Raw genomic sequence first — 14,186 nt, 5'->3', positions numbered from 1 at the left:
AATATGGCACATTACGCCGAAGGAGACGCTTTGAAAGCTATGGCAACGTAGAGCGTTGCGCTCAACTTTCTCGCACGATGTGGCCCGAATACTCTCACACGATGCAAATGGTGCACCGGAGGGAAGGCTGCCCCAGCAGTTACCAGGCTTGTCACAACGTTGCTGCAACGAAGAGCGCCGCCACAGCGGCCGCTGCTGCCGTCGCTCCTCCAAGGCAAGCAAGATGGAAAATCGTTGCCGTTTGTCGGCGGCCAGTGAAAGAATTATTTAGATTCAGCTTGAAGTTTCCCTTCTGTTAGCCTCGGACCAGCCTATGCACCGCGGTGTAGCGGGCGCACAGCAAGTACTCAGCAGGAACGTTCGTGTGTGTGCTCGTACGCGTTGGAACCCACTTTTCTTTTTCTATGTTTTCAACATTTCTCGAAAAACAAACATACAACATTTGAATAAACATTATAATTATTTTAAACGTTATTTTCCAGTTTTTTTTTTAGACAATGTTCTTCTTCTGCTAACGTAATGCATGCTCACTGACCTGGAGAGGCAACCTTGCATGCACAAAATCAAAATACATTTTGTTATGCTCGACAGCAAATAAATTTTTGGAGAAATCGCATGGAATGAACGAAACAAAATGTAATGTTGTTCATAACCATTTAGCGAGGGAAAGTGCAGAGTGTCTGCCGTAGGCGAAGCAGGCACAGTTGCAGCCGGATAACAGGGTTTGTTGCCCGGCACATACCGACGCCAGCAACAATCAGGACTCAGCGCTACAGAGTGCCGACCGCGACATCTCGAGAACTTGCTCGCACGTGTGCGATACATGTGGTCTGGTTGCCAACGTTCTTCCGAAGGAGTGTTCTCTGGTGCGCATTCGCCTTGGTGGTGTCGTACAGGCATAGTGAAGCTACTGCGCACAGCGTGAAAGCCAAGCTGAGCGAGACTCCACGACCTCTGACATACACAAGCACGGGCGAAGGAACCAGATGAACTGAGCAGATGAGTGCATTTAGAGCATGCATGTCTTCCTTGAATCGGCCTCGATCGCTGTTGCCCTAGGCACGAAAACGCCTTCGCGTTCTTCTTCTTCTTTCAAAATAATGACACGTACCCACGAGGAGGGCATTGGCCATGGTTCTCAATGGAAACTTGTTCTTGCTCTTGTTCTCTAGTGAAATGGCGCAACCCACTCTGGGGGATTGGCCATGAATCGTAAACTTGATCCGATGAAATCTTGTCTTCTTCAGCGCTCGTGTAATCTGCGATTCCCACTTCATGTAATTATCTATCCGGTGCTGCTGATTTTCGTAGCTTCTGTGCTTGGACGCTGACACAGGGATGTATGCTAACCATAGAGAAATTCTATTATAAAACTAATCGACTTCATCGTCAATAGTATTAATCATTTCATTCTTCTCTAGTTATCTCACTTATACACACATATATATACCCATTTCCTTTGTTTTTCTTTGCTCTATCAGAATGACTGTTTACTAAACAGTCTTTTACTTCACTCGATTTAATTTCTACGTCAAAAGTATTGATTTCTATGTTTATTCCTTTAACACATATAAAAATATGTGCCCGACTCCTTGCGAATCCACCTCGATGGGTATGTGCCAACGACTTTAGGCTCATCACCATCAACATGCCTTTCTTGTCGTTGTTCGCAAAAAAGAAAAAAAATCGGACATATGCACAATTATGCATAGGCCAAGAATTGGCTTGTAGTAAAGGTAATAGGCAAAAGACGTGCACTAAGACTGCCAGAACAATCTCCCCATTTGTGGTTGCAAAATGTCTCACCGATATAAAAAAATCTCCAAGCGACGGCAAACATTAACTTGGTTCTGTCCAGCGACGTGACATTTGCATGTATTTTGAAAAGTTCGGTGCTCCATGGATGTCGACGTTGAACGGATTGGCATTAAAGCTGCATAGTGGCGCACCATACTGCCCAACTGCCGCGCGACTGGCCGGTCAAGCCACTTTGCGTGCATAGGCGGGCCTCTTTCACGCTCGGGGATACAAAAAACGCTTTTATGTAGCACGTATCGGGCAACATAAAGCTGTATCGGGAGTTCTTTTTTTTTTTCATATGTTGCTCTACAGTTTTCTCGTTGGCGCTTTTCATCTAATCGTAATATGTGAGATGTTGAATAATTAATTGAGGCTAATCATACAATTAGGCGAAATGCAAAAAAAAAAAAATACTCTCAGTATCAGATGGGAGCCGCCCTGCGCAGCTCCCTTCTCGACGGGCAACTCTGGGCGACCCAGCAGGCCTACGACGCGGCGAAGAGGCAAGACCTCGACGTCCCATCGTGGGAGGCCTAGGCCCAGCCGACTAAACTGCTGGCGCTCATTAATGTTCACTCTCGCTCTCTCAGTATCTCCAAGCGACGGCAAACAACATTACCGTGGTTCTGTCCAGCTACGTGACATGTCCTTGTTTTTTTGAAAGTTCGGTGCGCGATAGTTGGGACACCCTGTATATACAAACAATGTTTCCTGAATGCAATACATGCACGTGGGTCACGCGCGCTCTAATCGGCGGCGGCGCTCGATGGCGCAACCTGTTCAGAGGGAAACGACAGAAAGGAGCCCAGGCCGCATAGAGGGCTCCCACTAAACATACCAGCATCCATCCCGTCCAAAACGAGGGCAGACGCAAGGCCAGAGCAGCAGCCATCCTCACACAGATCGAGCAACTCGACATTAGAGCAAGCTTTGTCGACGCCCGGAGTACAGTGACGAGAAGACCTTTGCCGTCGTTGTGGTCAACTCGAGCGGCAAAATTTCGAATAGCGCCTCGATTCGCACTTCAGACCCCGGAGTCGCCGAGCAAATCTATAGTGATTCCAAAACGGCGGTTAGGGCTTTTCAGAAGGGTTGCATCACCAAGGAAGCTGTTCGTCTTCTTAGCGGCTCGAGTCCATATGCTCTCACAAACCATTCAGTTCACTGGTTTCCCGCTCACGTAGGGTCGGTCGAGGGTGTTCTCCCGAACCTCAGCGAGTCTCCTCACGAGGCTGTGCGTGACCTCACCGACCGCGCTTCCTCTGTAAGGAGCACTGACACCCCTCCTCTCTACGGTCACAGGGACGCTCCCGCTAATCACAACGAGAATATTAAATATTTCTACATGTCCAGAAGGGTCTCTCCACCCCTTCACCCCAAGTTGAATAGGGCGCAAGCCGTTTCGCTTAGGCTTCTACCGACCAGCACATATCCGTGTCTGTCCGCTCTCCACGAGGCTTACCCCGACGTGTATCGCGACGACGCCTGCCCGTGCTGCTGGCAGACCTCCACTCTAGCTCACATGCTCTGGGAGTGCGGCTCGACATACCGCAAGTTCATCATGGAGGAGTGGGACTCGCTTCTGCGTAGCCCCGCTCTAGAAAAGCAAATCCTGGCGCTCCGGCGTGCCCGCGACCGGGCCGGTGGGCTAGACCTGCCGGTCCCGACGTGGGACTAGCCGGGTGCGCCACGAGTTCGCGTGCTCGCCTGACCTGCAATAAAGTTTCTTTACTCACTCACTCACTCACTCACTCACTCACTCACTCACTCCATCCATCCATCTATGAGGTGAGGCGAGCATTTGACCCCCCCACCCCCATCCCAATCCACCCCCATTCACCTCTGAAAGAGAATTCCGAGTGCTCAACTCTGCTTGCTCTGGTAAGGTAAATGAAAGACTCAAGGGAAAGCAAAAGCTCGTGGTTCCTGGCTAAACTATTAATTATGTAGGGAAACCGTATCAAATGCTGCCGTCAAACGAGTGTGTCCGCGCGTAGATATCAGGGAAGGTTACGTCAGCCACACGTGTAGAGGGTTTTTTCGTGCTTCGCGAAAGAGGCCAGATACCCGCGTAAAAAAAAAAAGAAAAAAATCTGAATTGAACTTGCAAAGTGTGCTTTGCAATAAAATCATGAGAAGTTTCGAATACAAACAAGAAACGAGATGATAATAATGCTCCCTACTTTTGGCACGTACCCGCAGCGAGAGAGTCGCAAGGAAGCTGGCAATACAAAGAGAAGATTGGAATTGTACTAAACTAGAAAGAAAATACTTATTGCTGAACGTTATAATTTAGAGAAATGCTTATTTATTAAAAATAACTGACAGACACCAACGACCCAGTTAGTTTGCCTGAAAAGCGGGAGCTACCGCAAGTTTACCACTGCAATGTGCACAAGCCCTATCGACAACGGGAAGCAATTTGTGTTTATGGCGCTGAAGGTATCCGAAGATCTCCCGGTAGAGCTTCCAGGGCTTGTGTCAGGGACGGACGGAGAAGCCTGCGATTAAGTAATTACCAATCTGGTTTCTAATGCTCAGCTAGCACATTACCAGAAAGGCGATTTGCAGAGGCTCTTGCATTAGTTTCATAACATATTTTCTCTTGGACAAGCCAGGCAAGACGTCTGTCTCTACGCAAGACATCGAACTATCCTCCTCAGACCAGTGCTGTCCATGGCGCACCGCGTATCACTGCGTAAACGGGAAATTATAGAAGCTGAATCAAAGACAATCCCACCAGAACTCATCTCACCATGAACGTCGACGTTAATGCGATGAGCGCAGAAACAATGTAGCGGCGCACCATATTGAACACGTAGGCGCTCACCTCACGCGCGGAGAGGAGATAGCTTTCCGTATGTGAAGCCGGGATCACGAGCACTTATAATGGAGGAAAGGAAGCGCTTTCTTCTCACGCCATGAAAGTCTGTTGCACAAATACTCTCAGCGCAGATACTTTTCTACGTATGTGTCTGTGTCGCTGGTCTTTAGGATGAAGTCTGAATGCCTCGTCGTATTTGAAGGGAAATCACGATATGAGTGGCTCAGCCAGAACTATGAATTTAGCCAGGAACGACAAGCTTTTTTGTTTTTTTTCCATTGAGTCTGGCATTCACATTAACAGAGCAAGCAGACTTCAGCTCTTGGAATTCTCTGTCAGAGATGAATGCGGGTGGCGGGTCAAATGCTCGCTTCCCCTCATACATGTAGATGAATGGATGGATGATGGTATGTTTAGTGTGAGCCTTCCATGCGGCCTGGGCACCTTTCTCTAGTTTCCCTCTGAACAGGTTGCGCTATCGAGCGGTGCCACGGTTTAGTGCACGCACATCCCGTGTGCATGTATTGCATTCAGGCAATATTGTTAGAATATACAGGGTGTGTCCCAACTATCGTGCACCGAACCTAAAAAAAAAAGAAACAGCAAATGCCACGTAGCTGCACAGAATCACGGTAATGTTGTTTGCCGTCGCTTGGAGATACTGAGAGTATCTTCTTTTGCCTTCCGCCTAATTATAGGACTAGTGTTAATTAATTATTCAACGTCTCACATATTATGATTAGACGAAAAGCTTCAACGAGAAAATTGTAGAGAAACATAAAAAAAATTTCCCAATACAGCTTTCTGTTGCTCGATACGGGCTACAAAAAAGCGTTTTTTTTTTTCCGAACGTAAAAGAAGCCCGCAAATACACGCAAAGTGGCTCGAGGGGCCAGTCGCGTGGCATTTGGGGAATTTGGTGCACCGCGGCGCTGCTTTATTACTAATCGGATTCACGTCGGCATCCATGGTGCACCGAACTTAAAAAAAGAAAATGCTAATGCCACGTAGCTGGACAGAACCAAGGTAATGTTGTTTGCCATCGCTTGGGGATTTTTAAAGATGGGTGAGACAATGTGCAACCACAAATAGCGAGCTTGTTCCGGCGGTCTTAATGCACTCATTTTTTTTCTATTGCCTTTACTACAAACCTAATCTTGGCCTATGCATCATTGTGCATTTATCTGATTTCTTTTGTTTTTTTTTGCGGACAACGACAAGCTAGGCATGTTGATGGTGATGAGCCTAAAGACATCGCCGCATACTGTTAGAAACTGACCTTTTTCCTCGACCACGTCCAAACGCCGCCGCATTCCAATTATGGTGCGCCGGGGCACGTCTGCCACGTTATCGGACCCGACAGTCAGGTAGGCGAAGCCTACCCCATGCGCCGCACGTCGAGCTATTGGCTCCCCCCTCCCCCCTCCCGTGCTTGACTCTTCCTGAAAGTGCAGCTGCAGGCTGGCACGGTTCCAGGTAGTCGATCTTGGTCCCGAGTAAAGATGTTTTGCCGGCAGTCTTCTTATTTAATATTCTCGTTGTGATTAGCGAGAGCGTCCCTGTGACCGTAGAGAGGAGGGGAGTCAGTGCTCCTTACAGAGGAAGCGCGGTCGGTGAGGTCACGCGCAGCCTCGTGAGCAGACTCACCTAGGTTCGGGGGAGCACCCTCGACCGACCCTACGTGAGCGGGAAACCAGTGAATAAAGCTGTTTTGATGAAAGGTCGTTCGAGAACAAACCGTATCGTCCAGCTGAGCGCTTCCAGGCGGGGAGGCAACGCCGGAGGCAAGTGAACCATCGGACAATGGAGCCATGGTCCCATTGGCCGAATGTGACGGCACTTTCACGGGCGCCTACCACTGGAGGCGAGAGATGTCACCTGAGCTGAATCGACGATTGGCCGAAAATGACGTGTTCCTGAGAGACTGAGTGGGTTAAAAGCGAGAGACAGGGAGAAGAGTTTTTTCGTTATTCTTGCCATGGGCCGCAGCGTCCGATTTGCTGCCGGTAGTCGATGACTTTATGACTGTTCATTACTTTGTGCTATTACGGTAAACAATGCAAAGAAAACCCGCCGTGTTTGCTCAGCGGCTATGGTGTTAGGCTGCTGAGCACAAGGCCGCGGGATTGAATCCCGGCCACGGCGGCCGCATTCCTATGGGGGCGAAATGCGAAAACACCTGTGTACTCAGATTTAGGTGCATGTTAAAAGAGTACTGACACAAAAATTTCAAGTCGAGATAACTTGTGAGATCGATTTACTTGGTCACACACACATCGTCTATTAAATATTAGCGGCGAATATCGCTTAGAACATATTTAAAATCAATTTTAAAGTACGTGCGCGCAACCTACCGCAAAACAGAGCACCTCGCGACATTGACATCAACCGGGATTGTAAATAGCCAAGAAAACGCTACGTCATGTGGCTACGTCAAGAATTTTCGTTGGCTGCCATGAGGCTTACATGTGCTCTTCTCTGTTGTTGCTTGTTCTAGCTGTTGTACTCGTAGTGGGACGCTCTCCGTGTCGCTGCAACTGCAGTTTTTGTCGTGTCCATCGGGATATTTCCCACACTATCAGCTTGACTGCGCTGCCACAACGTTCAAAGCCGATTTGTTGTGTCTTACCATCGATCGTGGCCGATGCGAGGGTTTTGTTGAGGTTCGTCCTCGCCATCGCCGGCCGCAATATCTGAGTCGCTAAGTGATTGGCCACGTCTAAAGCGCGAGACACATGGTGCGATTTTCCGTGCGATCTGTCGTACGGCGCGTCGTGTGCAACTTGCCGCATGCGGCGATTCGGGACACATGGTACGGATGAGAGAGCGGCGGGTAGCGCCGCCTAGAAGCGGCGCCCCTGCGTGGAAGTTCGGAATGCTGCGTAACTTCGAACAGAAAGTCAAAGCGACCGTATTTGCACAGCTATCTTCTTTGAAACAAACGGTGACAATATAAACACGTCTATGCGAGCACTGTAGACGTGTTTCGATCACTGTAGACGCGATCCGCGTTAGCAGTATCGGATCCGTTGACAGCCGCCGATGGCCAGGAGCCGGCAGGCATAGCTCGCTGGGCCATCGAATCCGATACCGGTTGCACTTGTGACTCGATCGCTTGCAGCTCGTATAACGAAGCGCCTATGTTAGTCGGCACAACGTGTACACAGTTATGTCACGCTTAAATTGCAGCACATTTGATTTCATTGGCGCGGACAGAAGCGAACGAGCATGCCAGGCGAGTTTGCAATCGCTGGGAGATAATGTAGGCCTAGTTCGCCGCCGTCTATCCGGGACCGAGGTTCCTTGCGATGCGTCCGCAGCTCGTAATAAAGCGCCTAAATTCGTGCGCACAAGAAATGCCTGAACATTTATGTTTCTCTTAAGTGAAAATGCAGTTAGTTTTCCAGGTGCCGTTAGTAGCGATGAGTAAAGACGCCGCTGAAGCGAACCGCTTCGTATACAGACGATTGCTGGCGCGTCTGCGCTTACCGCGTCCGAGTAGAAATCACGCCACCGATTTACTATTTCGTACAACGTTTTATAACTCGCACTCTTTCGAGGTCACTTTATTCTAGTAGTTATTTCGTGTCAGAAACAAATTGTAGCCGATTTATGTGCCGCTGTCAGCGGCGAAAGAGGCCCGCGTTTCGACCAGGGAGAGAAAAAAATTGGAGGACGCTTAAGCTTCGTCTTCAAGAGTGGAACGCGACAGCGTTCCCGTCGACCCGCCAAGGGGTGTAGACAATGGGCTACGGCGCAGCGACTACGCGCCCCGCATCGGACGCGGTGAGCGTCGAGCAACGCAGCGTTCGGCGCGACAACGAAATGTGCGCCTGAGCAAGCGACGCACGCCTGAGCCTTAGAAACAGCTCGTTTCTAAGGCAACACCGCGTTCACTAGAGGCGCTTTTGTACCGCTTTGAAGCAGCGAACTCGTGGCTCAGTGGTAACGTCTCCGTCTCACACTCCGGAGTGAGTGAGTGAGTGAGAAAACTTTTATTGTCCGTAATGGGTGACACCGGAGCTCCGGTACCGCTCGTAGGCGTCCAGGGAGCCCGATGTCACCCTAAGGGGCAGGTGTTAGTAGACGAAGCGGTTTGCCGCTTCGGCTGCCAGACGGACAATGTTGGCCTGTACAGCCGGGTCTTCGCTATGAAGCGCGGTCTCCCATGCTTCTTCGTCCTTGAATAAATTATATCCTGGGGAGTAGCTGCACTCCCATAGGATATGTCTTAGGGTTCCTATTTTATCGCAGAATCTGCAGAATTTGTCCTCCGGGTTTCCCGTTTGCGTGAGATATCTCCATCTGGGAGACATGTGGTTTTTGGCTTGCAGGCGGCGCCAGGTGACTGCCTCTGCGGACGTGAGGGACCTATCCGGGAGTGTATATTTCCGACGTCCTAATCTGCAGTGCTCTGTGACCTCGTGGTAGGTCGCGAGCGTCTCGACCTTAAAGTGAGGTTGAGGCTGCCGTCCCCCCCCGGATAATGAGCGCTCGGGCGAGGGCGTTGGCGGCTTCGTTTCCTGGTATGTTGGAGTGAGCGGGGGCCCAGGTTATGGTGATCCCTCTGCCTATGTTACCTTTCGATATTATGCTGTACGCGTAGTCTGATATTTTGCCTTTGCAGAAATTCCTTACTGCCGATTTGCTGTCGCTAACGATCACCCTCGCGTCCGTACTAACGCACGCTAGGGCGATGGCTGCTTCCTCCGCTGCCGTGGCGTCTACTCCGCTCGTATATATCGCGGCCTGTTCTGCGCCGGACCCGTCGACTACCACTGAGACGGAGCTTCCATCTCCGCCAAGGGCGGCGTCTGTGAAGGCAACCGTCTCGGGTGGCATTCTGCTTAGCTTTGTTGCCAAGTGTTTGGCTCTGTGCTGGCGTCCTTCCTGATCGTGTTGTGGGTGCATGTTCTTAGGTATCGGTGCGACCGTGAGGGCTTTCCTAATTTTCGACTCAATGTGGAACGTCTGGTATTTCGTTCCTCTGTTTGCTTGTAGCCCTACCCAGTTCAGAATCTGCTGTCCTGTCTCGTTTAGACTCAGGCGTTCGAGTTGTGCCGTTCTCGTCGCTTCCGCTAACTCCTGCCATGTGTTATGCACTCCCATTCCCTCTAGTGCTTCAGTTGAGGTCGAGATTGGTAGTCCCAGTGCCCGTTTTGTGCATTTCCTTATTATGACGTCTAACTTGTTTCTTTCTACTTTTTTGATGTTAAGGAATGGGGTTGAGTAACAGATCCGACTGAAGATGAAGGCCTGGATTAGCCTTAACTTGTTCTTCTCCTTTAGCCCTCTGCCTCTGGCCGAGATTCTTCTAATGATGCTTACCACTTGGTTCGCGTGCGTGTCTAGCTTAGCTATAGTCGTGTGATTGTTTCCTGTTTTGCTTATGAGCATGCCCAGAATTCGGATCTCATCTACTTGTGGAATTTCTTTCCCGTCTAAGTCTATCGAGATTTTGGGAGGAGATACGTTGTTTGTCCTCGTCCTGGGCCTTATGATTAGTAGTTCCGACTTCGTCGGGGAGCAGCTCAGCCCTTTACTTTTGGCATGTAAGTCTATGATGTCGGCTGCCCGCTGGAGCCTTTCTTCGATAGACGCATCGCTGCCCTCATTGAGCCAAACGTTGACGTCGTCTGCGTAGACGCTCGTCTTTAGTCCTTCGATCCTTCCTAACTTGCTCGGGAGGTCTTTCATTACTAAATTAAATAGGAAGGGGGATAGGATGGCTCCTTGCGGGGTGCCCCTGTTTCCTAATTTGATCTCTTCTGAGCTGAGGCTCTGCATGTGCAGGGTCGCTGTTCTGTCCTTGAGAAAAGATTTTACGTAGGCGAAGGTCCTTTTCCCTACGTTAAGATCTGACAGGCTGTCGAGGATGGCCGAGTGGCTGACATTATCAAACGCTTTGGTTAAGTCTATGCCCAATATTGCTCTCGTATCTTTGGTCTGTCGTTTGTCTATAATATCGTGTTGGAGCCTAAGCATGGTATCTTGAGCGCTAAGGTGCGGTCTGAAACCTACCATCTCGTGAGGCCAGATGCTGCTTTCTTCCGCGAATCGAGTTAGTCGCGTCTGAATTACCTTCTCCATTAATTTGCCTAGACACGAGGTCAGTGAAATTGGCCTGAGATTTCCAATACCCGGAATTTTGCCCTTCTTGTGGATTAAAATGATGTTGGCGTGTTTCCAGTCTTTAGGGACTTCCCCTGATTCCCACACTTTGTTCAGATAAGCTGTCAGGTGAACTACAGAGTCGTCGTCTAAGTTCCTTAGCATACCGTAGGTGATCTCGTCTGGGCCAGGGGCTGTGTTCCTTTTTAAATCAAAGAGCGCGGCTCTGACCTCTGCAACTAGAATCGGTTCGTCCAACAGCGGATTCTCCGATCCCCGATATTCTTTATCCGCTGCCGGGCATGCGGGGCCTTTATAAATTTCTTTAAGTCGGTCGATGAGCTCTTCATCAGTTCCGTCAAATTTGTATCTCGCCTTGATTTGTTCTATGTTGGCGTGGGTTTTGGTGTTGGTGGGGTCTATGAGGTGGCGCAGCATCTGCCAAGTGTTGGGACGGCTCATATTCTTCTCTAGCTCGTCGCATTTTTGATCCCACCTTTTCTCTTCTACTTTGAAGGCGTAGCTTTCTATTTCTTTATTGTGCTCGGCTATTTTCTTCCTTAGGTTCCGGTTCCATTTCTGGCGCTTTAGCTTATTCTCGAGGGTTGTTTTTCGATTCCACATATTTCTAAGCTTGTTGTCTAATCTGAATGGGAGCTCATCTCCTTCTACCGTTTCGGTGGCCTGTTTTACGTGTGAGACGACGGTTGAGGTCCACTCTGTTATGTCTCCGATAACGCCTAAGTCTGCTGTTGATCTGATAGCCCTGAATTTATCCCAGTCAGTTGCGGTGGCCTGCTTTGGCTTATGTACGGGAGCCCCTAGTTTCCTATCAATCTGTATTTCGATTATAAAGTGATCGCTGCCGAGGTTTTTGCCCGTGTTCTTCCAAGATGTTTTGCCCGTCCTGTGGCCTAGTGTTAGGTCTGGTGTTGTGTCACAGCAGATGCTGTTACCCGTTCTGGTAGGCTCGTTCGGGTCCGTTAGTAGCGAGAGTCGTGTGTTCTGAATTGCTTCCCACAGAATTCTACCTTTCCTGTCGATATTGGTGTAGCCCCATTCGTGATGCTTTGCATTAAAGTCCCCTAATACGAGTAGGGGGCACGATTTTGCTGCCTTCAGCGCTTTCTTAAATGTGGCCTCGAACTGTGCCTTGTTGTGACGAGGGGGGCTGTATGCGTTCAGGACAAATATGCTTCCCCTATTCTTTTTGCCGGTAAGGATTTCTACGAGCACGGCCTCCACTTCGTCCGTACTCGCATCGTGTTCAATTACCGCTATGTTATTCTTAACTAGGGTGGCTTCTCTAGATCTTTCCCCTCTTCCGTTGTCGAATGTGCGGTACCCTGAAATTTTGACTGGAGGTTTGCCTGTTTCTTGTAACGCCACGGCAAGCGGAGGCTCTCCTTGATTTAGAATGTGCTGTTGCAGCAACGCCTTTTTCTTTTTGAAACCCCTGCAGTTCCACTGCCAAATTATAGTTCCTGTCCTGGCCATGATGAGGAAGAGAACGGGGCTTCCGGGCTCGAGGGAGGCTCGGGATCAGGATGAGCTCGTTCTTCGCCTCCTAGCACGGTCAGAAGTGCGTTCATATGATTTGATATAGCCTGTATTTTCTTATCTATGATAGCGCTTAATTTGGTTAGCATGCTTTCCTCGTGTTCCTTGAGGCGCGCCTCTAGTTCATCTTCGTTAATCTTTCTGTTCATCTTTTTTCTTCTCTCGGGTGGAGGCGTCTCGTGCCCCTCTGCCTTCCTTTTTGCGGTGCCTACCGTATCTACCACCATGCTACCCTCGTCCTGCGTCTCGGGGACGGCTACTCTCTGGACTGGGGTAAGCGGCCTTGCTGGCGCCGCCTGCGTAGCTCGCACTGTTGGGTTCGTTAGCTGCCCAACTTGCTCTTTGAGTTGGTTTACTGTTTCGGTTAGGGTTTTGATTATTTCTCTTAATTGGCGATTTTCCTAATCTCTCTTTTCTATTTCTTTCTTAAATAAATTGGCCTGTGCCTCTAATTCTGGTGTCCTACCTTGGGAGACCACGCTTGCGAAGCTGACAGGCATACCAGAGTGGGTCCTCTTGTCCCCTGGTTTCTGGAGGCCTGGCCAGTGGGTCTGGTCGTCCCTGGGTGGCGGTCTGGATGTACTTCTGTCCCTGGACTCGGATCGTTGCTTTTTCGCCGCAGGCGGTAGCGTGACCCTCGTTGTCGGCCTGCTTCTGCCCGCGGTCGCTCCTCCCTTTTCTTGTTCGGCCTTGGCCTCGGCCCGGACCGCGTCGCGTTGTTTAACCCAGTGGGGCTTCCTGTAGAGTTCCCTGCATGTCGGATCCCCTAACTGATGCTTCTTCCCGCAGAGGAGGCACTTCGGCTCGCAGGCGTGATCCTCCGGCTGATTTCTTAGCCCGCAGCCTCTGCAGCGGGTGGTTGTTGGATCTGGACAGACGTCTTGCCTATGTCCAATCTTGCCGCATGCGTAGCACACGTCGTACTTTTCTTATATAGGTGACATGGAATCCATTGACTGAAAAATTTTACGGCCCTCGGTACTTCCAGATCTTTGAAGTTAATGATGACCGACTCGGATGTTCTTCCTAGTCTTCTTACTGCCGTATACGTTGGGTTCCGTGGGTTGTCCAAAGCCCTGTGTATTTGTTCTTCCGTCAGCTCTAGGTTAATTCCGTAGATGACGCCTTTGCCCCCCTCGGGCATCGCCGGATGGGCAGTCATTTCGATATCTTCTTTTCCGGCTCGGATGTTCTTGATTTTGGCGAAAGCCTCTGCCCTTTCCTTGTTCGGGGTTGATATTAAGATTGTTTGGTTGTTCTTGTTGAAGACAATGTCCTCTTCTGCCATCGGGAGTAGCCCGGCCGCCTCCAGGATGGCGTTTCCGGCGAGAACCCCCAGCTTCTTCTTTAGGCTGTCGATTCCTCCTGCTGGTCGTAGGACAATCTTCTCTGTGCCCGATGGCAGGCGAACTTGAAGCTTGTCTACCGTCCTCTCTGCCATGGCCTTGTTTTTCTTCAGGTTTAGGGGTTTTCGTTCCCTTCTTGATGATGATGATGATGATGGCCTCATGTTATGGCTCATACCCACACTGGGGGATTGGCCAAGAATTGGGTGCTGAAACGTTCACCTATTCTTTTGAAGTGCCACTTATTCGATGAGAAAAAAAAAATTTACGAAAGAGAGATAAGAAAACATACAAAAACAAACAAAATGCAAGAGAAAGTTAAAAAGTTATTCGTTTTGTTGACTGGATGTAACTGCAAACGGCATCAAAAACGTCCCTGTGGCTGCCCCCTATAACTGACGCACCGAAAGATAGTATAATTTCTGGTGATAACATTAACCCTAATTTTGCGAACGGAAGTTCTAGATGTCTTTTTCTTAACAATTTGTATCGTCGACATACCAAAAAATAATGATCTAGTGATTCTGTTTCTTGGCAGTATGGAC

Source organism: Dermacentor variabilis, chromosome 2, assembly GCF_050947875.1.
Source record: "Dermacentor variabilis isolate Ectoservices chromosome 2, ASM5094787v1, whole genome shotgun sequence".
Lineage (NCBI taxonomy): Eukaryota > Metazoa > Arthropoda > Arachnida > Ixodida > Ixodidae > Dermacentor > Dermacentor variabilis.
Note: the sequence above shows the minus strand (reverse complement) of the source record.